Below are 24,973 nucleotides of genomic sequence, written 5' to 3'. Positions count from 1 at the left end.
CGTGCAGGTTATTCTTGAGGCCTGTAAGGAATGTGTCCTAGCCGCTCTCTCCCATGGGTCAGAGCTCCTAGGCACGGAACAGAAGGCTCCTTTATAACTGTGTTTAGAGTCAGGAAGAACAAAGGTGAATGCTGGAAACGTGCTGTCAAATCAGAGATTGGTGTCAAACTGCGATCTGTTCCTGACTGAAAGTGAAACGGCAGGGTTAAGTTTCCAGTCTAAAAATGACTGGTAATTATTCTATGAAGGTTTAACGTGTTCATAGAATCATCGAATGGTTACAGCACAGAAGGTGGCCATTCGGCCCATTGAGATCGTGCCGGCTCTCTGCAAGAGCACTTCAACTAGTCCCACTCCCCCACCCTTCCCTCATAGCCCTGCAAATTTTTGTCCTTCAGGTACTCATCCAATTCCTTTTGAAAGCCACGAGTGAATCTGCCTCCACCACCCTTTCAGGCAGTGCATTCCCGATCACAACCACTCACTGCGTAAAAAGTTTTCCCCCATGTCACCTTTGGTTCTTCTGCCAATCACCTTAAATCTGTGTCTTCTGGTTCTCGACCCTCCCGCCAATGAGAATAGTTTCTATCTACTGTGCCCAGACCCCTCATGATTTTGAACACCTCTATCAAATCTTCTCTCAATCATCTCTGCTCCAAGGAGAACAACCCCAGCTTCTCCAGTCTATCAAGGTAAGTGAAGTCCCTCATTCCTGGAATCATTCTCATAAATCTTTTCTGCACCTTCTCTAAGGCCTTCACATCCTTCCTGAAGTGTGGTGCCCAGAATTGGACACAGTACTCCAGTTGGGGCCGAACCAGTGTTTCATCATCATTTCCACACTTTTGTACTCTATACCTCCATTTATTAAGATGGTACACACTGCAGCCACGGTACGCCGGTGCTGGAGGGAGTGAATGTTTAAGGTGGTGGATGGGGTGCCAATCAAGCAGGCTGCTTTGTCCTGGATGGTGTCGAGCTTCTTGAGTGTTGTTGGAGCTGCACTCATCCAGGCAAGTGGAGAGTATTCCATCACACTCCTTACTTGTGCCTTGTAGATGGTGGAAAGGCACAGGATGTTCATCCGCTGGACCCAGTGGCCCTGCTGTGCCTTTAATTATTCGACTATTAACTAACTTAATTTTTAAAGTAATTTAACAGAAATAAACTCGAGACTTAAAAACAATCCCTCCCCAATCTGTTCCTTCCCTTGTGCTGAGGTCACTTACCTCGCTCCCTGACACTGGCACTCCCTCCGGGCTCTTGGGCCTGTCTTTATCTGCGGCCGCTCCTCTCGCTGTCCCACAGCTCCGCTCTCGTGCCTATTAACTTGGGTTCTGTGGCTCCACTCCTCCTTTTCACTCAGACGTCTCCACCGCCTTCTCCCTCCACCAATTCCTGCCCCCACTCTGCTTGTGAATCACTCCGTTTGTGAATCTCCCGGCTCTGTCTCCAAGCTCTGTGCTCAAGCTCAGTATTTGAAACAATGATCTCGATGCAGGAAATAGTGCACGGTATGTTAGGTCCATGAGATTAAATCAAGGACACCATCACAATCAGCAAAGACAATGACAAAGATCAGAACATTCCAAAGGTTGTCACATGCAGGACCTGTGGAGGAGTTGTACTAACCACATCCAAGAAGTGTTAAACCATGCACACAATAACTGATTTCAAATCTGAAGCAAGAGAGTTCTTTCAAGGGTTGGTTGGAAGGAATTTCAGATGATTATAAAGTGAGACACTGTAGTTCAGTCTATGACACCCACAAGCCATGTAGTCAAATGGAACCAGCTTGGGGTTAGATGTGGTAGAAGGTGAACTAGGTGAGAAGTGATATAATCAAGAGTAAGAAAAGCCCCAAAATGGAACAGTCGGTAACAGAACATCAATTAGTTTCCTCTGATCATGGAGAAATCAAACATTCAATACACTGTGTTTGAAACAAAGCTGCTTTATTCAATATTGATACAGAATATTAATCTCCAGCCCAGGTATAGGGGTTATTAAGATCAGCAAAAACACACTCTGACTGTGTACTAGAGGTGGAAGTAGTACCATATTAGATAGGAGCAGACTAAGAAAGACTACGAAAAATTCAAAAATGGGTTCAGAATGTATGTACGTAAACGCACAAAGTGTGGTGAATAAGGTTGGTGAGCTACAAGCACAATTAGCCGTGTGGCAATAACGGAAATGTGGCTTAAAAGTGGTGAGGACTGGGCATTTAATATTCAAGGGTACAAGGTGTTCAGAAAACATAGGGAAGGGAAAAAGGGAGGTGGGGTGTCAGTGCTGATTAAGGAAGGGAGGATGTTCTTGAGGGGACAAGGACAGAATCCATTTGGTTAGAGTTGAGGAGCAAAAAGGGTATGATCGTGTTATTGGGGGTGTTCTATAGGCCTCCAAATAGTGAGAGGGAGGTAGAGGAGCAAATCTGCAGGGAAATCGCAGAGATATGCAAGAGCTATAGAGTGGTGATATTGGGGGACTTTAATTACCCAAGTATCGATTGGGATAATGCTAGGGTAAAGGGAAAGGAGGGGGAGGAATTTCTGAAATGTGTTCAGGTGAATTTCCTTGACCAATATGTTCTTGGCCCAACTAGGAAGGAGGCATTGCTGGATCTGGTGCTGGAGAATGAGGTGGGCCAGGTCGACCAAGTGTCTGTGGGAGAACACTTGGGTACAAGTGATCATCGTATCATAAGATTTAGATTAGCAATGGAGAGGAGCAAGGAACAATCCAGAGTGGAACTTCTAAACTGGAATAGGGCTAACTTCAATGGGATGCGAAAGGATCTAGCCAGGGTAAAAGGGAACCAAAGACTGACAGGAAAAACTGTAATGGAACAATGGGTGATCTTTAATGAGGAGATGTTCCGAGTACAATTTCAAAATGCACATCATTATAAAATACATTTCCTGGTTTAATTATTTCTAGTCCATATAATCAATTTTAATTTCACAAACAAATTATGCCCAGACTATGCGATTTTACAAAGAAGACAAAAGTAACAATTGCGTTTGGATGCAAGTCATTTATCCTCCCCTTTGAGCAATGTGTTTTGGAAAATTGGATTACACAGGATATACGGCACAGAAACACACCATTCGGCCCAACCAGTCCATGCCGGCGTTTATGCTCCACTCGAGCCTCCTCCCGTCTTTCCTCATCTAACTCTATCAGCATAACCCTCTATTCCCTTCTCCCTCATAGGCTTGTCTAGCCTCCCCTTAAATGCATCGATACTATTCGCTTCAACCACTCCCTGTGGTAGCGAGTTCCACATTCTCACCACTCTCTGGGTAAAGAAGATTCTCCTGAATTCCCTATTTGATTTCTTGGTGACTATCTTATATTGATGGCCTCTAGTTATGCTCTTCCCCACAAGTGGAAACACTCTCTCTGTATCTACTCTATCAGAACCTTTCATAATTTTAAAGACCTCTATTAGGTCACCACTCAGCCTTCATTTTTCAAGAGAAAAGAGACCCAGCCTGTCCATCCTTTCCTGACAGGTATACCCTCTCGTTTCTGGTATCATCCTTGTAAATCTTCTCTGCACCCTCTCCAGTGCCTCTATATCCTTTTTATAATATGGTGACCAGAATTGTACGCAGTACTCCAAGTGTGGTCTAACCAAGGTTCGATACAAGTTTAACATAACTTCACTACTTTTCCATTCTATAACAATTCAATTCTATAACAATCGATCCCAATAATTTAACCCAATAGGTTAAAGTCTTAAGTCCAATTTTGTCAGCACGCTGCGACATTCGATGTCTGCAGATAACGGGAGATAAATTCTTAAAACTGCTGGATCTCTTGCTCTGCCATCAACCTCTTATCAAACTGGATCAGGCATTGCCTAATATGGTCATCTCTGGCTACTGCACAGTCCAGAGACACAAGTCTACATTTTCTTCAACACACATCAACAACGTTAGAAGCAGTAAAAACACTGTGGCCTTCCTGGGGCAGCACAAACCACTAGTCTGCAGACTTTTCTTATCCCAACATCATATTTCTGATCAAAACATTCTCTGATGAAAATATCCAAGGCCAGTTGGTTGCAAACACCAGCTGTTGCTCAGTGAAATCTCTCTCTCTCTAATGATACCAACCACATTTTCCCTGTTATCGAATGAACTAAACATGAACACCTTTCAGAAGCTGAATTAACCGAGGTCCATATGTCAACACCCCTCTCATCTTCCATTCACTTCAATTGAAAGGAAACCGACAGATTGGACCAGTCAGGATTTGAAAGATATTTACAACAGATTCTAGATGTTCTTAGAGTTGGGATCTTTCTCTATTCTGTCCACTCGAGGAGTTAGATAACAGACTTTCTCCTGTGAATACAGAGCTGGGGTATTGGGCCGTGATGTGTTCACTTGTTCATCTTGTTGACTCTAAACCTTTGCCAATTATTTGATGTGATCTGTTTACTTGTACGTATTTTTTTAAATACACTTGCTGTGTGGATTCAAATTTAAATTGAAAGCAGGTTTGCAGACGTGATGCTCTATTCACACATCGAAGGTGAGAGAGATGCTGTGGGACACACGCTAAGTCCAGTAGCTGAAAGTGATTAACAGACTGGGTTTTGTGTTTAGTGATCCCGGGCGTGTTACTGAGACCTTCTCTGGATACTAAGGCTAGGAGAGGCCCTCTGGAACGTATGGGGAGCTGGGACTTGTCCATGAGAGGCTTCTTAGGCAGTCCCTCGGAACCGAGGATGTCTTGCTCCCACATTAAAAATGAGTTCGCAGGTGACTGATTAGTTCAATGTGGGACCTACAGTCTCTGTCACAGGTGGGGCAGACGGTGGTTGAAGGGGCAGGTGGGTGGGGTGCTTGGGTTGACGTGCGCTCCTTGCGCTGCCTGCACTTGGCTTCCGCTTGCTCCCGACGAAGAGACTCGAGGTGTTCGGCACCTTCCCGGATGCTTCTCCACTTTGTGCGGTCTTGGGCCAGGGAGACCCAGGTATCGGTGGAGATGTTATACTTTTTCAAGGAGGCTTTGAGGGTATCCTTGAAGCATTTCCTCTACCCACCTGGGGCTCTCTTGCCATGCCGGAGCTCCGAGTAGAGTGCTTGTTTTGGGAGTCTCGTATCGGGCATGCGGTCAATGTGACCCGTCCATCGGAGCTGATTGAGCGTGGTCAAAGCTTCGATGCTGGGGATGTTGGCCTGAGCAAGAACACTGATGTTGGTGCGCCTATCCTGCCAATGGATTTGCAGGATCTTGCGGAGGCAGCGTTGGTGGTACCTTTCCAGTGCTTTGAGGTGCCTGTCTCTGAGGCATACAGCAGGACAGGTATCACTGCTGCTCTGTAGACCATGAGCTTAGTGCCGGGTTTGAGGTCCTGCTCTTCAAACACTTTCTTCCTCAGGCGACCGAAGGCTGCACTGGCACACTGAAGGCGGTGTTGGACTTCATCGTCGACGTCTGCCCTTGTTGACAGTAGGCTCCCGAGGTATGGAAAGTGGTCCACGTTGTCCAAGGCCTTGTCGTGGATTTTGATAATCGGGGGGCAGTACTGTGTGGCGGGGGCAGGTTGGTAGAGGTCCTTTGTCTTACGGATGTTTAGTGTAAGGCCCATGCTCTCGTACGCTTCAGTGAAGGTGTTGACGATGGTTTGGAGTTCGACCTCCGAGTGAGCGCAGACGCAAGCATCGTCTGCATACTGTAATTCAACGACAGAGGATGGGGCGACCCTGAATCTGGACTGGAGGCGATGGAGGTTGAAGAGTTTCCCGTTTGTTCTGCTGGGACTTGTCCATGAGAGTAACCGATGTTATGAGAACTAAAATAATCTCGAGTTAGAAAGGAGAACATAAGAACATAAGAAATAGGAGCAGGAGTCGGCCATTTGGCCCTTCGAGCCAGCTCCGCCATTCAATGAGATCAAGGCTGATCTTCTGCCTCAACTCCATTCACCGGCCCTATCGCCATATCCCTTGATGCCCTTACTAGTCAGAAATCTATCGACTTCTGTTTTGAATATACCCAATGACTGAGCCTCCACAGCCCTCTGGGGTAGAGAATTCCAAAGATTCACCACCCTCTGTGTGAAGAAATTTCTTCTCATCTCAGTCCTGAATGGCCTACCCTTTATCCTGAGGCTGTGGCCCCTGGTTCTCGACTCCCCAGCCAAGGGATACATTCTCCCAGCATCCACCCTATCAAGCCCTGTAATCATTTTGTATGCTTCAATGAGATCCCCTCTCATTCTTCTGAATTCAAGAGAATACAGGCCTAGTTTACTCAATCTCTTCTCGTACGACAGTCCCGCCATCCCAGGAATCAATCTTGTGGACCTTCGTTGCACTCCCTCTGTGGCAAGTATATCCTTCCTTAGGTAAGGAGACCAAAATTGTACACAGATCTCCAGGTGTGGTCTCACCAAGGCCCTATATAATTGGAATAAGACTTCTTTACTCCTGTACTCAAATCCTCTTGTAATGAAGGCCAGCATAACATTTGCCTTCCTGTGGCTTGCTGCACCTGCACATTCACTTTCAGTGACTCGTGTACAAGGACACCCAGGTCCCTTTGAGCATCTGCATTCCCCAGTCTTTCACCATTTAGGAAATACACTGCCTATCTGTTTTTTCCACCAAAGCGGATAACTTCACATTATAATCCATCTGCCATATTCTCGCCCACTCACCGAACCTGTCGAGATCCCCTTGAAGCCTCTTCACATCCTCTTTGCAACTGACATGGCCACCTAGCTTTGTGTCATCAGCAAATTTAGAAATGTTACATTTAGTCCCTTCATCCAAATCATTGATATAGATTGTGAATAGCTGGGGCCCAAGCACCGATTCTTGCGGTACCCCACTAGTCACAGCCTGCCATCCTGAAAAAGACCCGTTTATCCCTACTCTTTTTCTGTCTGTTAACCAATTCTCAATCCATGCAAGTATATTACCCCCAATTCCATGTGCCCTAATTTTGTTCACCAACCTCTTGTGTGGGACCTTATCGAAGGCCTTCTGAAAATCCAAATACACCACATCTACCAGTTCTCCTTTGTCTACTCCACTAGATACATCCTCAAAAAACTCCAATAGGTTTGTCAAACAGGACTTCCCTTTCATATATCCATGTTGACTCTGCCCAACCTTACTATTAGTTTCTAAGTGCCCAGTTATTGCATCCTTTATAATAGATTCCAGCATTTTCCCAACTACTTATGTGAGGCTAACAGGTCTGTAGTTACCCGTTTTCTCTCTCCCTCCTTTCTTAAATAGCAGGGTTACATTTGCTATCCTCCAATCTGCAGGAACCGTTGCAGAATCTATAGAATTTTGGAAGATGACAACCAATGCGTCCACTATCCCAATGGCCACCTCTTTCAAAACCCTAGGATGTAGGTCATCCGGTCCTTGGGATTTATCGACTTTTCGTCTCATTAATTTTGCTGGTACTGTTTTTTTACTAATAATAATTTCTTTAAATTCCTCATTCTCGCCACACCCTTGGTTTTCTCATATTTCTGGGAGGTGTTTTGTGTCTTCCTCCGTGAAGACAGAAATAAAGTATTTATTTAATTTCTCTGCCATTTCCTCATTCCCCATTATAAATTCTCCCGGCTCTGACTGTATAGGACCTACATTTACCTTCGCCAGTCTTTTCCTTTTCACATACCTATAGAAGCTTTTACAATCCGTTTTTATATTTTTCACGAGTTTGTGCTCATATTCCATTTTCCCTTTCTTTATCAATTTCTTGGTCCCCCTTTGCTGATTTCTAAAAAGATCCTAATCCTCAGGCTGACCGCTTTTTCTGGCAACTTTATAAGCTGCCTCCTTTGACTTAATACTGGCCCAGAAATTCGGGTCGGGAGCTTCCCGCGGGTGCAAGCCCCCGACCTGCACTTACCTTGCGCGCCGGCTGTTGAGCTGTAGGGCCCCGTGGAATTCCACTCTGGGGTCTGGCCCAGCTGCCGGCGCGCTGTGCTTGCGTGTCCCAGGGGCGTAGTTAGTGCGATGCGTCCCCTGGGATCACGTGGGCCATGGGCAGCCAATCGGCGCAGGGAAAAGCCCATTCATAAGTAGTGACAGGAAGACCTGTCAAAACTTAAATACTACGGGCCCCAAAGTAGTAGTAAACCTTCAAATAAATTTAAAAAAATCATCACACTTTTTAAATAAACTATAAATTACATTAAATAACTATTTTAAACAATAATTTAAATTTTTGAAAAAAATAATCTTATTAATAAAACGGGGCTAAAAATAAACTTACCTTGCTTTAAAGTATTTAAAAATAATAAACCTGTGGAAAAAATGTTTTAATTTTAACTAATTGACCACTTACCTTTTAAAATGCAGGCCTTACGCCTGGTTTTTACATTTCTAAAATCTAAAGACTTACCCTCAGGGAAAAACCTGTAAAAAAACGTAAGTTCAAAGCGCACGCGCAGACTTCCGCGCGCACGCGTTCGACCTCTGAACCCCTTCGTTCAGAGGAACGGAAGTGCCGGTTTCCCACGCATGCGCAGTGCATGCAAGAAACCGGCACTTCCATCGGGTCCACGCGTGAGTACCCCGTGCGTACTCACGCGTTGGGACCCGAATTTCTGGGCCACTCGCTTTAATTTCTTTTGTTAGCCATGGTTGGATCACTTTTCCTTTTGGGTTTTTATGCCCTAGAGGAATATATGTTTGTTGCAAATTATGCATTATTTCCTTGAATGTTAGCCATTGTATGTCCACCTTCATACCTTTTAGTGTAGTCTCCCAATCTACCATGGCCAACGTGCCCCTCATCAAATCAAAATCAAATCAACTTTTATTGTCATTGTTAGTGCACAAGTGCAGTACAACGAAATGTAGGCTTGCGGCTCCCGAGAGTGTACATTTGGATTAAGACATTTAAACATTCAACATACATTTGGCTTGTAGTATATTAACATAAATATAACCATAATAAAGTGCATTGGCAGATGTGCAGGCTTTAGAGTTTATTTGTGGAGTTCAGTAGGATGACAGCCCTGGGAAAGAAGCTGTTCCTAAATCTGGTCGTACGGGTGCGAATGCATCTGTAGCGTCTCCCAGATGGCAGGAGGGCAAACAGACTGTGGCTGGGGTGGGTAGGGTCTTTGATGATGGACCGTGACCTCCGTAGACAGCGTTTCTGGTATATGTGCTCTATGGTCGGTAGCCGGGTGCCGGTAATGCGTTGGGCAGTTTTGACTACCCGCTGCAGGGCTTTCCGGTCATAGTAGCTACAGCTGCCATACCATACTGTGATACAGTTTGTCAGGATGCTCTCTATAGTGCAGCGGTAAAAGTTAGAGAGGATCAGGGGTGATAGATTACATCCCTTCAGCCTCCTTAGGAAATATAGGCACTGCTGGGCCTTCTTCACCAGAGAGGAGGTGTTGAGGGACCAGGAGAGGTCTTCCGTGATGTGGACTCCGAGGAACTTAAAGCTGTCCACCCTTTCCACCACAGCCCCATTGATGTGGATGGGGGTGTGACTTCCACCTTTGGACTTCCTGAAGTCCACAATGATTTCTTTTGTTTTCTTGGTGTTAAGGGCCAGGTTGTTATCGGCGCACCACTTCACGAGATGCTGGACCTCCTCCCTGTAGGCTGACTCATCGTTGTTGGTGATCTGGCCTACTACCGTGGTGTCATACGCAAACTTGATGATGGTGTTGGAACCCTTAACAGCCACACAGCGTGGGTGAAGAGGGAGTAGAGGAGGGGGCTCAGCACACATCCTTGTGGGGCCCCCGTGTTCAGGGTCAGGGGGGGGGGAGGTGTGGTTACCTAATTTGACAGACTGGGGTCTGTTTGTTAGGAAGTCCAGGGTCCAGTTGCAGAGGGAAGTGTTCAGGCCAAGAGTTTGGAGTTTGGTGGCCAGCTTGTTGGGGACGTTAGTGTTGAATGCTGAGCTGTAGTCTATGAACAGCATTCTGATGTAGGTCTCCTTACCATCTAGGTGATTCAGTGCAGAGTGTAGAGCAGTTGTGATTGCATCCTCCGTTGATCTGTTTGCACGATAGGCAAACTGGTGTTGGTCAAGGGAGGCAGGAACACTGGCTTTGATGTGGGCTAAGACCAGTCTCTCGAAACACTTCATTATGATGGGTGTGAGTGCGACAGGTCGATTGTCGTTCAGGCACGTCACAGCCGTTTGTTTCGGCACAGGAATAATGGTAGCGGTCCTGAAGCATGTAGGGACTACTGCCTGGGCCAATGACAGATTGAAGATGGCGGTGAAGACATCAGCCAGCTGATCAGCACATTCCTTGAGTTTCCGTTGTAGTTTCCTCTGTTTAGATTGACGACCTTAGTTTCAGATTGGACTACATCACTCTCAAACGTAATGTAAAATTCAATCATATTATGGTCACTTGTCCCTAAAGGCCCCTTTACCACAAGATTCTTGATTAGCCCTTTCTCATTACACAGTACCAGATCCAGAATAGCCTGTTCCCTGGTTGGTTCCTCCACATACTAATAGAGGAAATCATCTTGCATGCATTCCAAGAATTCGTCCTCCACACCATTAGTGGTAATTTGATTTGCCCAGTCAATATATAGATTAAAGTCCCCCATGATTACCGTATTGCCCTTGTTACATGCACTTCTAATCTCTTGATTGATACTGTGCCCTACATTACCATTACTGTTTGGTGGCCTATACACAACTCCCGCCAATGTTTTCCACCCTTTGCTGTTTCTTAGCTCTACCCAAACTGATTCCTCTTTTACATCACGATCTGCCAAGCCAAGATCTTTTGGGGGAAAAATTCAGTTGGTAGCGCCACCCATTAGTGCCTTAAGAGGGCGCTAAGTGGGGCGCAAACCAACTAGCGCCCGGGCGCGGCGATATCTGTGCCTCTCGCGAAATTGACCGGACATTTTGCGGCAGCGCTAAACAATACCGCCCGATCTCCTGCGCACGCAGATCTTGACGTCATTTGAGAGTGCAATGCCCTTGGGGCGCCCTGGACCGGAAATTCAGTGGCGCCCCCCTCCTTTCCACCTGGCGCTACCAACGACAGGTTGACTGGAATGCTTCCTAGTCGCTGTGGGGCTGGGGGGGCACTATTTAAAGGGGGCCTCTTCCTGGCTTTTGTGTGGTAGCCATTTTTGCACCACTCGTTCTGAGAGAGAGAGAGAGATTTGGAGAGAGACAAAGAGAGAAAGAGAGACTTCTGCATTGAGTCAACGCTGTCTGAGGTAGTTTTGGCTTCTGACCATAACTTTGCAGGTACTTTGCTTTTTGACCTTCATAACTTTGATTGCCCAGATACTATGAGGGCTGCAATGAATGGGAATGTCGTCCTTCTCCATCACATTCAGGGGGCACAGAGACGCAGAGAGAGAGTGACAATCATGGCCAGACAGAGGAGGGCCAACAGGCCTCGGTACAGGAGACCTTACCCTCCCAGGGATTTTCGCCAACAGTTCTCCTACATTAATATGTCTGAGGAGCAGTGTTTGCGAAGGCTGCGCTTCAGCAAGGAGGTGGTCACAGAGCTCTGCTACCTGCTTCAGCCAGATCTGCAACCTCAACTGAGGAGCAGGACGTCTCTGTCAGTGGCAGTGAAGATAACAGTGGCTCTCAACTTTTATGCCACCGGCTCATTTCAATCAGCTCCTAGGGACATCGCCAATATCTCCCAGTTTGCGGTGCATTGCTGCATCCGTCAGGGAACAAATGCCCTCTTTAAAAGGAGATGAGAGTACATCTCTTTCCCCATGACCCCGGACAAGCAGCAAGAACGCGCATCGGGCTTTGCGATGATAGCGGGCTTCCCCATGGTGCAGGGCGCCATTACCTGCACGCATGTGGCTTTGCGGGCGCCGCAAGAGAATGCCAAGGATTTCCGCAACCGAAATGGCTTCCATTCCTTAAACATCCAGTTGGTCTGTGACCACAGACAGCTGATACTTGCTGTCAATGCCCACTTTCCAGGCAGCAGTCACGATGCCTTCATCCTGCGCCAGACCTCTGTGGCAGACCTTTTCCAGGCACCGCATCACCCAGGAGGTTGGCTTCTCGGGGACAAGGGATATCCTCTGTGCACCTGGCTGATGACACCGCTCCGTTCGCCCAGCACCCCTGCTGAGTTACGATACAACGAGAGCCATCAAGCTACCAGGAACATCGTTGAGCACACAATCGGCGTGCTCAAGCAACGGTTCCGCTGTCTGGACCATTCTGGAGGAGCCCTGCAGTACTCGCCTGAGCGAGTCTCCCACTTCGTTGTTGTGTGCTGCATGCTGCATAACCTTGCAATCCTCAGGACCCAGCCAATGCCACCATACATTGGAGCACCAGCAGAAGAGGAGGAGGAGGAGGAGGAGGAGGAAGATAAGGAGGATGATCATCAGCAGCACCAAGGCAGGAGGGAGGCACAAAGTGGAAGGGCCGTCCGTCAAAGGCTCATAGCAAGTCGCTTCTAGGCCCCCTCTGAGGGAATGGCTTCTAAACAACCTGAATGAAACCATCCCGCAACCCCTAAGCCGGTCAAGGCAACAATGAGTGCAAAGACCAAACATGTACATTTTGAATACAGACACTTCTTTATTTCACAAACTCTATGTCTCATTTCTGCATGACAAAGTAATAGAAAGAAACACACAAAAAAGCAGTCATTCACATAACTGGCTCTCACAACCTGGAGACAATGTCCAAAAAAGTAACAAAAATTTGACCACGACCCTCGGCCTTCAATAAAACAATGAAAAACATTTTGCCACACCTCCTACTTTTTGCCCTTCGAGGGTGATCTGCTTCCCTTGCGAAATTCCCCCCTTCCCACCCTGCAGCTCCTCCACAAAGGGACCCCAGTGGCTGAAGCAAGGCTGGGGGAAGGCTGCTGAGTGTCAGAAACTGAGACTGCAGATGCCCATCAGGGACGGCCTGGACCAGCTCTGGGCCTGGAGGGCCTGGCTGCTGACTGCACCAGCTCTGCATGGGCGGCAGCAGTCTGCCCTACAGGCGGTGGCAACTGCAGTGGAGAAGTGCCAGTGGTGGCAGCAGGAATGCTGTCATCTTGAGAGAAGACAGCAACTCCCTGCTCGACCGACACACTGGCACTCCCACAGGGCAGCACTTCAGCATCCGGAGCAATCTGATGAAGCACAGATTGCTGGCCTGCTGCGGCGCGTGAGAGCCCCGGGGAAATTTGCCCGATCTAACGAGGGTGGCAGCAGTCAGTGCTCGCGTGGCCTCAATCTGCATCTGCATGAGACCAGCCACTGACTGCATTGCAGCACTTAGCATTTGCGTGGCAGCCGCCTGTGGTACAGCGAAGTGCTCCACACTCCTTGCCAGTGATTCAATGGATTTGGGCATCCTTGCCACTGCAGCCATGAGCTCAGTGTGCCTTTGTTCCGCCTGGGCGCTCATTTCAGCGAGGACCCGCTCCTCGTCTGCGTCCAGTGCAGCAGGACTCGAGGCCATACTATCCCTCCGGGGAGAAGGCCCCCGAGCTTCCCTAACCCCCTCGCGTTGCTGCAGCCCGCTGGGTCCTGGAGCTTCACCCTCATCAGACCATTCCCCCCCTGCTCCCCTCCAGGGAAGGCGTGTTCCCAATGTGGGCATGGGCTTCCTCGGGAGAGGGTGGCGCTGATGGTCTGGCTCCCTCTTCCTCCTTGCCTTCAGCTTCACTCCAACTGGCAGCTTGAGGGCCCGTCTCCTCACCTGGTGAATCACCATCTGAAAGCAGGGAGGTACAAGAGTGGCTTTAGCGTGAGGACAGGGTGGCAGCAAGGGAGGAATGAGTGCAGCGATTTAGTAAGTTGGATTGAGTGTGTCAAAGGCTGCTGTTGTGAGGAACAAGTGGAAGGAGAGAGGACAAAAAGGTGATGACCTTACCAGTGCTGTCCAGAACGGGGTCGGCGTCTCCAGTGGTGACGGGACCAATTACCCGGCTTGCCACAATCCTGTGGACGCGCTCAAGATCGCTGAGGGCTTGAAGGTGAGGCCGCCCTCCACCGGTCCATTGTTGCTGTCTCCTATTATGAGACAGCTTGGCCTGCAAGAAAAAGGACGGCGACTGAGTAAATATGCAGCCATGATCTTGCCTGAAATGCCTCCCATGGTTGAATAGCCCTTACTGTATGCAAAGTGTGGAATGTGCGTGTGTGTTTGATGAAAGGGCCAAAGGTGTTGGATGAGTGTTGGGCATTGGGGCTTTCAAGACCCTCTGGCCATAAAGTGAGGTTGAGATGGAGGGATGAAGTTTTGAAAAAAAGGCACTCACCCTGATGACCCGAGTGAGGTCGTTGAACTTTTTCCTACATTGGATATGGGTCCTAGACACCATGCTGCTTGAGGACACTCTCTGAGCCACCTCCCTCCACACTCTTCTGTACTCGCGTGGCAAAGGCCTCCTGCCACTCTCTCGGTACAGAATGGATCTTCTGCGCTCCACCCCGCGAACCAGAGCCTCCAAAGCCCACTCATCGAAGCGCTGTGCTCGCTCCCTGGCCCTTTCCATAGTGTCTGGCTGCTAGATTTAGCCACAGGTCTGCCTAGGCCGAGATTCAAGGCTCCAGTGAGCAGGGTGCAGCTGCAGAGCAAGATCGACCCTCCCCTTTAAGAACTGACCGGCGCCAGTGTGTCTGTGTTCAATCGCTAACTGGCAGCCCGCCCTCTGAGGTAGCGCCTCACTCTTCGGCCTTAGCGCCTTAAGAGAGGTGTGTAGCGCCTGATTTAGCGCTCCAAACACCTCCAGGGGTGATAAAAGCCAAGTTTGCTGTCGGAGGTGATAATTAGCGCCAGGCGTTAAACTTTGTGCACCAGCCATATGGGGCAATACCGAATTTTTCCCCCTTTATCTCTACCGTACCGATCTCATCCCTTATTAACAGCGCTATGCCACCTCCTTTTCGTCTGTCCTTCCTAAATGTTGAGTACCCTGGAACATTCAGTTCCCAGCTTTGGTTACCCTGCAACCATGTCTCTGTAATGGCAATTACATCATACCTATTTACTTCTATTAGTGCCATTAATTCATCCACCTTTTTGCGAATGCTACATGCATTTAGATAAAGTGCCTTCAACTTTGTCTGTTTAATATTTTTCTGCACTTTGACCCTCTTTACTGTTGGCCTTTGTTTCTGCTCCCTACTAGTTTTGCTGACTACTTTTCTAACTTGCACTTCCAGCTTTGTTTCTCTCTGTTCTGGGCCCACACTCAGGTTCCCAGCCCCCTGACAAACTAGTTTAAATCCTTCCCAACAGCACTAGCAAACCCCCCTGCGAGGATATTGGTCCCAGTTCTGCCGAGGTGTAACCCGTCCAGCTTGTACAGGTCCCACCTTCCCCAGAATCGGTCCCAATGCCTCAGGAATTTAAATCCCTCCCTCCTACACCATCTCTCCATTCATCTGGTCTATTCTCCTATTTGTGCTCTCGCTAGCACGTGGCACTGGGAGTAATCCTGAGATTACTACCTTTGAGGTCCTGCTTTTTAATTTATTTCCTAGCTCCCTATATTCTGCCTGCAGGATCTCGTCCCTCTTTCTACCTATGTCATTGGCACCGATATGGACCACGACCTCTGGCTGTTCACCCTCCCCCTTCCGAATGTCCTGCAGCCGAGAAAAGGCCCAAAAATGGAGTAGTTGGTAACAGGACATCAATTAGTCTCCTCTTATCTCAGAGACCTCAAATATCGACACACTGTGTTATTTGAAATATGAAAATATTAAACTCCAGCCCGGTTACAGGAGTTATTAACATCAGCAGAAACAAACTCCAACTGTCAGAATGAACACGATGTGATTAACAGCAGCAATAACAGCAGAATCAACCCCCTGCAGTTACTTGTGAACTCGCTGGTGTTTCAGCAGGTCGGCCTACTGAGTGAATCCCTTCCCACGCACAGAGCAGGTGAACGGCCTCTCCTCAGTGTGAACTCACTGGTATGTCAGCAGGTTGGATGACCAAGTGAATCCCTTCCCACACACGGAGCAGGTGAACGGTCTCTCCCCAGTGTGAACTCGCTGGTGTCTCAGCAGGCTGGCTGACCGAGTGAATCTCTTCCCACACGGAGCAGGTGAACGGTCTCTTCCCGGTGTGACTGCGATGATGAAATTCTAGCTCAGACGGGTAACTGAATCCCTTCCCACAGCTTCCACATTTCCACGGTTTCTCCGTGGTGCGAGTGTCCTTGTGTCTCTCCAGGTTGGATGATCAGTTGAAGCCTCGTCACACACGAAGATGTGTACGGTTTCTCCCCACTGTGAATGGAGTGATGTTTTTTCAGGCTGTGTAACTGGTTAAAGCTCTTTCCAGTCAGTGCACTGGAACACTCTCACTCGGGTGTGAGTGTCTCGGTGCTTTTCCCAGTCACACTGATGTTTGAAATCTTTTCCCACAGACAGAACAGACAAACATTTCTCCTTCCACTTTCAAATCCTGATGATATTCAGGTCCTGATGAATCGAGTGACTCCGTCAGATCTTGATGTGATGTTTGGTTTGAGTTTCCCATCTGCAAATCCTCCCCTTCTAATACCCTATAAAAGGAGTTTACAAAACTCATCACTGTAAGTACAGGACAGAAATTCAGAACCGACAATTCTAGTTTCTAAAGAACACTTTCCTCTCTTGTTCCTCCAAAGCTGTAAATCCCCGTCCCACACATTATCCCGCCTCCTTGTGTTAAAATCCAAACAAATCACACGTCTCAAGATAGTTTTTCCTCCTCTCCCTGTTTTCACCACCAACTCTGGCTGGGTTCAGTTCTACATTCACTGGTTCCCCTCCCTCTCCTCCCCTGAAGGTGCTGACTCTGGCTGGGTTCAGTTCTACATTCACTGGTTCCCCTCCCTCTCCTCCCCCATAGAAACATAGAAGATAGGAGCAGGAGTAGGCCATTCGGCCCCTCGAGCCCGCTCCGCCATTTAATGAGATCATGGCTGATCATCCAAAATCAGTACCCTGTCCTTGCTTTCTCCCCATATCCCTTGATCCCTTTAGCCTCAAAAAATATATCCAACTCCTTCTTGAATATATTTAATGAATTGGCCTCAACTGCCCTGTGTGGCAGAGAATTCCACAGGTTCACCACTCTCTGGGTGAAGAAATTCCTCCTCATCTCAGTCCTAAATGGCTTACCCCTTATCGTTAGACTGTCACCCCTGGTTCTGGACTCCCCCGCCATCGGGAACAGGCTTCCTGCATCTAGTCTGTCTAGTCCTGTTAGAATTTTATAAATCTGGGTTCAGTTCTACACTCACTGGTTCCCCTACCTCTCCTCCCCTGAAGGTGCTGACTCTGGCTGGGTTCAGCTCTACACTCACTGGTCCCCCTCCCTCTCCTCCCCTGAAGTGCTGACTCTGGCTGGGTTCAGTTCTACACTCACTGGTTCCCCTCCCTCTCCTCCCCTCCCCTGAAGGTGCTGACTCTGGCTGGGTTCAGTTCTACACTCACTGGTTCCCCTCCCTCTCCTCCCCTGAAGGTGCTGACTCTGGCTGGGTTCAGTTCTACATTCACTGGTTCCCCTCCCTCTCCTCCACTGAAGGTGCTGACTCTGGCTGGGTTCAGTTCCACACTCACTGGTTCCCCTCCCTCTCCTCCCCTTAAGGTGCTGACTCTGGCTGGGTTCAGTTCTACACTCACTGGTTCCCCTCCCTCTCCTCCACTGAAGGTGCTGACTCTGGCTGGGTTCAGTTCTACACGCACTGGTTCCCCTCCCTCTCTTTCTCTGAAGACTGCTAACCTGTACAAGCTGGACGGGTTACACCTCAGCAGAGCTGGGACCAATGTTCTCGCGGGGAGGTTTGCTCGTGCTGTTGGGGAGGGTTTAAAGTAGCTTGGCAGGGGGATGGGCACCAGCATATAGAGTAGAAAAGAGGAATAAGGTGCATAAAAGAGCAAGTGTGTTGATAGTACAGGTAGACTACTCTTTATCCGGACTTCCGAAAACCGAAACCCTCTAAAAACCGAAGGTTTTTTCGTTCAGCGTAAGTCGTGCGCACGACCCCCCGCCGACCCCCCCGCGGACCCCGCCGGCCCCGACAACCGCCGACCCCGCCAGCCCCGACAACCGCCGACCCCCCCGCGGACCCCGCCGGCCCCGACAACCGCCGACCCCCCCTGCGGACCCCGCCGGCTCCGACAACCGCCGACCCCGCCAGCCCCGACAACCGCGGACCCCGCCGGCCCCGACAACCGCCGACCCCGCCAGCCCCGACAACCGCCGACCCCCCCGCGGACCCCCCCGCCGGCCCCGACAACCGCCGACCCCGCCAGCCCCGACAACCGCTGACCCCCCCGCGGACCCCGCCGGCCCCGACCCCCGCCGACCGACTTACGCTGAGCGTCAGCGTAAGTCGTGCGCACGACCCCCCGCCGACCCCCCCGCGGACCCCCGCCGACCCACCTTCCGAAATCCGAAATTCTCCTTTATCCGAAACTCGGCTGGTCCCGAGGTTTTCGGATAAAGGGTAGTCTACCTGTACTCGAGAAGTAGTACAGGAAACTCTTTTTTATCCGGCACCGACAGGACCGGCATGGTGCCAGTTTATCAAAAAGTCCGGATTACAGAGAGGTATCGTAAAAGGTACGAGAGCCCCGTACGTGGCCTCAGATCCAGGCATCCCTGTTGCATAGCAACAGGTGCAGCAACCCCGGTTACACGGCCACAGATCCAGGAACGGCGACTAATATGAAGTAAAACTTACCTGAACCTACTCCTGAATTTTGCCGGTTAACAGAGATTTCCGGTTATTTAGGTGCCGTTAATTTGAGAGTTTCCTGTACTAGAGGTGGAAGTAGTACCATATTAGATAGGAGCAGACTAAGAAACACTACAAAAAATTCAAAAATGGGTTTAGAATGCATGTACGTAAATGCACAAAGTGTGGTGAATAAGGTTGGTGAGCTACAAGCACAATTAGCCGTGTGGCAATATGATGTTGTGGCAATAGCAGAAATGTGGCTTAAGGATGGTGAGGACTGGGCACTTAATATTCAAGGGTACAAGGTGTTCAGAAAACATAAGGAAGTAAAAAAGGGAGGTGGGGTGGCAGTGCTGATTAAGGAAGACATTGTAGTGTTGGAAAGGGAGGATGTTCTTGAGGGGACAAGGACAGAATCCATTTGGTTATAGTTGAGGAGCAAAAAGGGTATGGTCACGCTATTGGGGGTATTCTATAGGCCTCCAAATAGAGAGGGAGGTAAAGGAGCAAATCTGCAGGGAAATCGCAGAGATATGCAAGAGCTATAGAGTGGTGATATTGGGGGACTTTAATTACCCAAATATCGATTGGGATAATGCTAGGGTAAAGGGAAAGGAGGGGGAGGAATTTCTGAAATGTGTTCAAGAGAAATTCCTTCACCAATATGTTGTTGGCCCAACTAGGAAGGAGACATTGCTGGATCTGGTGCTGGGGAATGAGGTGGGCCAGATTGACCAAGTGTCTGTGGGAGAACACTTGGGTACGAGTGATCATCGTATCATAAGATTTAGATTAGCAATGGAGAGGAGCAAGGAACAATCTAGAGTGGAACTTCTAAACTGGAATAGGGCTAACTTCAGTGGGATGCAAAAGGATCTAGCCAGGGTAAAATGGAACCAAAGACTGACAGGAAAAACTGTATCAGAACAATGGGTGATCTTTAGGGAGGAGATGTTTCAAATGCAGGTTAGGTACATTCCAACAAGAGGGAAGGGAAAGGGAACTAAAGCAAGGGCTCCTTGGATGACGAGGGAGATAGAGAAGATGATGAAACAAAAAAAGTGGGTGTATGATGAATATCAGGTGAATTCTTCAAGGAAGTACCAGACCAAATACAATAAGTTGAGAAGGGAAGTGAAGATGAAAATAAGATTGGCAAAGACAGAATATGAGTGCAAAATGGCGATAAACATAAAAGGGAACCCCAAAATCTTCTACTGGCATGTAAACAGTAAGCGGGCAGTAAGAGGCGGGGTGGGGCCTATTAGGGACAAAGAAGGTGATATATACTGAGAGGGGCAGGGCAAGGCTAGAATACTCAATGAGTACTTTGTATGGGTGTTTACTAAGGAGGTGGATGCTGACAAAATATCGGTAGAAGTGTGAAAGATAGAAGCAATGGAAGGGGTGAAAATTGATAGACAGGATGTACTAGAAAGGCTGGGTATGCTTAGAGTGGGTAAGTCACCTGGTCCAGATGGGTTGCATCCCAGGTTGCTAAGGGAATTGGGGGGAGGTAGCGGAAGGGCAAGCCATAATTTTCCAACCTTCCCTAGATGCGGGGGGGGAGGTGCCTGAGGATTAGAAAGTGGCAAATGTGACACCATTGTTCAAGAAAGGGTGTAAGGGCAATCTTAGTAACTACAGGCCGGCCAGTTTAACATCAGTGGTGGGTAAAGTTTTAGAAACAATAATCAAGGAAAAAATTAATGAGCACTTGGAGAGGTTTAAGCTAATTAAGGAGAGCTAACATGGATTTGTTAAAGGCAGATTGTGTTTGACTAATCTGATTCAAATTTTTGATGAAGTAACAGGAAGCAATGATGAAGGGAATGCAATGGATGTTGTCGACATGGATTTTAGGAAGGTGTTTGACAAAGTACCACATAGAAGGCTGGTTAACGAAATTGAGGCTCATGTAATAGGTGGGTCAGTGGCAGCTTGGATAAGGAATGGGCTTAAGGACAGAAAACAGCGAGTTGTGATAAATGGCTGTTTTTCAGACTGGAGGATGGTAGACAGTGGTGTTCCCCACGGGTCAGTGCTGGGGCCACTGCTTTTTTGATATATATAAATGACCAGGATATTGGAATACAAAGTAGAATTTCTAAATTTGCAGATGACACCAAACTTTGATTTGATAGAGGTGTACAAGATTATGGTGGGTTAGAATAAGCTAGACAGGGAAAGGCTGTTCCCACTAGTTGATGGTACAAGGACTAGGGGACACAAATTTAAGGTTTTGGGCAAGAGGTACGGGGGGAGGGGGGATGTGAGCAAAATTTTTTTTACGCAGCGAGTGGTGAGGACCTGGAACTCGCTGCCGATGGAAGTGATGGAAGTGGAGACACTCGGGGCTAGAAATTGACTTTGGGGCGGCCAGCTCGCTTGCGCCCAGAAATTACCGCTGCGCACAGAGCCACTTGCGCCCGCCGGAAATTCACTTTCAGCGCCCCAAGTCGAAGCCGGCCGCAAATCAAGGGTTTCGGCGCCCCCGCTTGGGGCACTGAAACTGAATATCGGCGCGCTAAGTGCCGCAGCGCCACCCGCTGCGGAGCGGCAGGCTGCGGTACTGCAGGCCTTCCTCCCTCTCTTAAGGGGGAGGTGCCTGCAACAGCGCGATCGCCGCTCGCTAGTGCCGGCAAATGAGCCCGGCACCACGGAGAAGTGCCGGGCTCCCGGAAAACAGCCGGCAATGCCGCGGGGGGGGGGGGTGGAGGAGGCTGGGGAAGGAGGTGCGGGCAGGCGGCCGCCGAAAAAGCGGCCGGCCGCACATCCGCCTTAACTCACCCCACTACCGCATCAGGTAGCCCCGTTTTCTGGTCGCTGTTTGCGGCCGCCGCAGAAGAGGCGGCCGCAACTCAAGATAGCGGTCGGGCCGGTAGCGGGGCGGTAGCGGGGCACTGCACACACCGATGACGTAATCGGTGGCGGCGCAGCGCTACTGGCTAACGCCGCCATTACCGGACCACTGAATATCGGGGAAAGTTTAGCAAGTGGCGCAAAAGCCCTCTTTGGGCAAAAACTGGGCGCAAAGCCAACCGAATTTCTAGGCCTCAATGTTTTCAAGGGGAGACTGGATAGGTGCTTGAGGGAAATAAACTTGTAGGGCTACGGGGATAGAGCGGGGGAATGGGACTCAATAGATTGCTCTACAGAGAGCCGGCACAGACTCGATGGGCCGAATGGCCTCCTCTGTGCTGTCATGACTCTATAAAGGTGCTGACACTGGCTGGGTTCAGTTCTACACTCACTGATTCCTCTCCCTCTCCTCCCCTGAAGGTGCTGACTCTGACTGGGTTCAGTTCTGCACTCACTGGTTCCCCTCCCTCTCCTCCCCTGAAGGTGCTGACTCTGACTGGGTTCAGTTTTACACTCACTGGTTCCCCTCTCTCTCCTCCCCTGAAGGTGTTGACTCTGGCTGGGTTCAGCTCACTCACTGGGACCCGGAAACCCCGCATTCTCGTGTAATAGCAAAATACTGCGGATGCTGGAAATCTGAAATAAGAACAGAAAATGCTGGAAATACTCAGCAGGCCAGGCAGCATCCGTGGAGAGAGAAACAGAGTTAACGTTTCAGGTCTGGGACCCTTCGTCAGAACTGGAAAAAGCTGGAGATGTAACAGATATTAAGCAGGTGCAGAGACGGGGTGGGTGGGGGGCGGGGGTTAGGAGGGGAGGAAGGAATAGAAAGAATACCCTGTGCTTTTGTAAGAGGCAGGAAAGATAAAATGTTGCAAATGGGAATGGGAAAAATCATACTGCATGAAAAATGGGGGCAGGGATAATCATCATTACGAGGTGCTCCGTTCAGTCCGTACGGGTGACCCTGAGCTTCCGGTCGCCTGTCACTTTAATTCACCGCTTCACTCCCACTCTGACCTCTCTGTCCTCGGGCTATTGCATTGCTGCAATGAAGCTCAACGTAAGCTCGAGGAACAGCACCTCATCTTTCGATTGGGCACTTTGCAGCCTACCGGACTCAACATTGAGTTTAACAATTTCAGATAATTATCCCTGCCCCCATTTTTCATGCAGTATGATTTTTCCCATTCCCATTTGCAACATTTTATCTTTCCTGCCTCTTACAAAAGCACAGGGTATTCTTTCTATTTCTTCCTCCCCCACCCCCCCCTGCCCCCTGTCTCTGCACCTGCTTAATATCTGTTACATCTCCAGCTTTTTCCAGTTCTGATGAAGGGTCCCAGACCTGAAATGTTAACTCTGTTTCTCTCTCCACGGATGCTGCCTGGCCTGCTGAGTATTTCCAGCATTTTCTGTTGTTATTAACCCCGCCTTCTCTTGGTTCCTTTACAAAGATGGCGGCGCACGCGCTCTACCGCTCGATGACGCAAGATGGCAGCGCAGAAACCCACAGCTTTCCTTTGCAAAGATGGCGGCCGTTAGCCTGGGCCTGTTACCGGGGAAAAGCCTCCGAGCTGCAAACGCAGAACTTGTAGGTTCTCATTCGCAGCTTGCGGCCTACAGCAGGTGTTTATTAAGCTCACCTGCTGAGTGCGTTACCTTCCTGCACCCCGCTGATTCGTAATCGGCGTAAAATCGCTTCACCGACCTTTCTACACCTGTCCCACTCACCCGGCACTGATCACAGTGACACTGCGCATGCGCCGAATATAGCGGGAAGTGCGCCTGCGCGCTGGGCTCCTGAATAGGCACAGTCTCCCTTGCGGGGCATGCTGGGGAACAACCCACCATTGAAAGCCCCAATTAGTGAATGGAGAATGAGTTTCTGTGATCCGAGTGAGAGAATTCATCAATAATTCACACAGGAACCCAAGTGCACGGGCACTCTGCCATGGTTCAGTCCTGGATTTGATTAATAACAGAATCCAAACCCCTGCAGTCACATGTGAACTCACTGGAGTCTCAGCAGGTGGGGTGAATTTCTTCCCCCACACAGGATATTGAAACAGCCTCCCTCCAGTATCAATGCGCTGATCGTGCATCAGCTGCTTTGAACTTTGAAAGCTTTTCAGCAGTCAGAGTATTTACAGCAACTGTTCTGAATGTGGACACTTTAGAGTGTCAACAGATGGGACAACGGACTGGTTCCCTTCCCACACGTGAAGTATCTAAATGGTCTCTCTCTGGTGTGACTGTGCTGGTGTGTCAGTAAATGGGATGATCGATTGAATCACTTTCCACATACAGAGCAGTGAATGGATTCTCCCCCTTACGAATATGTTAGTGTGGGAATAGATGAGATGAGTGAATGACTCACTATCCACACTCAGCTGGTGAACGGCCTCTCCCCGGTCTGACTGTATCCAAGAGTTTGCACCTCAGACGGGCAACTGAATCCGTTCCCACATTCCCCACATTTACACTGTTGATTCAGGTGGGTGCACGAGTCTCACAGACTGGACGATTTGTTAAAAGTGGATCCAGGCAGAGAACACGTGTCCTGTTTCTCCCCACTGTGATTGGTGCTTTTTCCTTCTATATCCAAAGGCCGATGATATTCAGGTCCTGATAAATCCAGTGAATCTGTCAGATCTTGACGCAATGTTTGGATTCAGTTTCTATCTGCAGATCCTCCCCTTCTAATACCCTCATATGGTGTTTACAACAGGATAAACCGTCAGAACAGACAAATCTAGTTTCTATACAACATTCTTTTCCCTCCTGTCCCTCCTAAGCTATAAATTCCCCATTCTACACACTCTCCCTTCATCCTTACTGTCTAAAAACAACATTCATTACATCATCTGGGATTTTGTGTCTCCCCTTCTCTCCGGAAGGAACTGAATCTGGCTGGGTGCAATTAGTTAACCTCTACATTTTGGAAGGAAGAACGAGGAGAGGCAATATAAAGTAAAGGGTACAATCCTATAGGGGGTGACTGAACAGAGAGACCTGGGGGTATATGTGTACAAATCAGTGAAGGTGGTAGGGCAGGTTGAGAAAACAGTTAAAAATCTTACGGGATCCTGAGCTTCATAAATAGAGGCATAGAGTACAGAAGCAAGGAAGTTATGATGAACTTTTATAAAACACTGGTCCGACCTCTCTGGAGTTTAGAAGAATGAGAGGTGATCTCATTGAAACACACAAGATTCTGAAGGGGATTGACAGGGTAGGTGCGGAGAGGTTGTTTCCCCTGGCTGGAGAGTCTAGAACTAGGGGGCATAGTCTCAGGATAAGGGTTAGGACATTTAAGACCGAGATGAGGAGGAATTTCTTCAGAGTGTTGTGAATCTTTGGAATTCTCTGCCCCAGAGGGCTGTGAATGCTGAATCTTTGAGTATATTCAAGGCTGAGATAGATAGATTT

The 24,973-nt window shown here is 48.8% G+C and overlaps 1 pseudogene across 1 annotated transcript in view; it reads right to left on the bottom strand.

Annotated features, from left to right (window-relative positions):
• Nucleotides 1-24,973, bottom strand: part of LOC147119790 (uncharacterized) — a 228,895-nt pseudogene that overhangs the window by 186,617 nt on the left and 17,305 nt on the right. The gene's annotated exons all lie outside the window — the stretch shown is intronic.

This window comes from Somniosus microcephalus, chromosome 4 (assembly GCF_052327205.1).
Source record: "Somniosus microcephalus isolate GS21.2 chromosome 4, FLI_Smic_1.0, whole genome shotgun sequence".
NCBI classification, from domain to species: Eukaryota; Metazoa; Chordata; class Chondrichthyes; order Squaliformes; family Somniosidae; genus Somniosus; species Somniosus microcephalus.
This window is presented reverse-complemented; position numbering and strand designations above follow the sequence as displayed.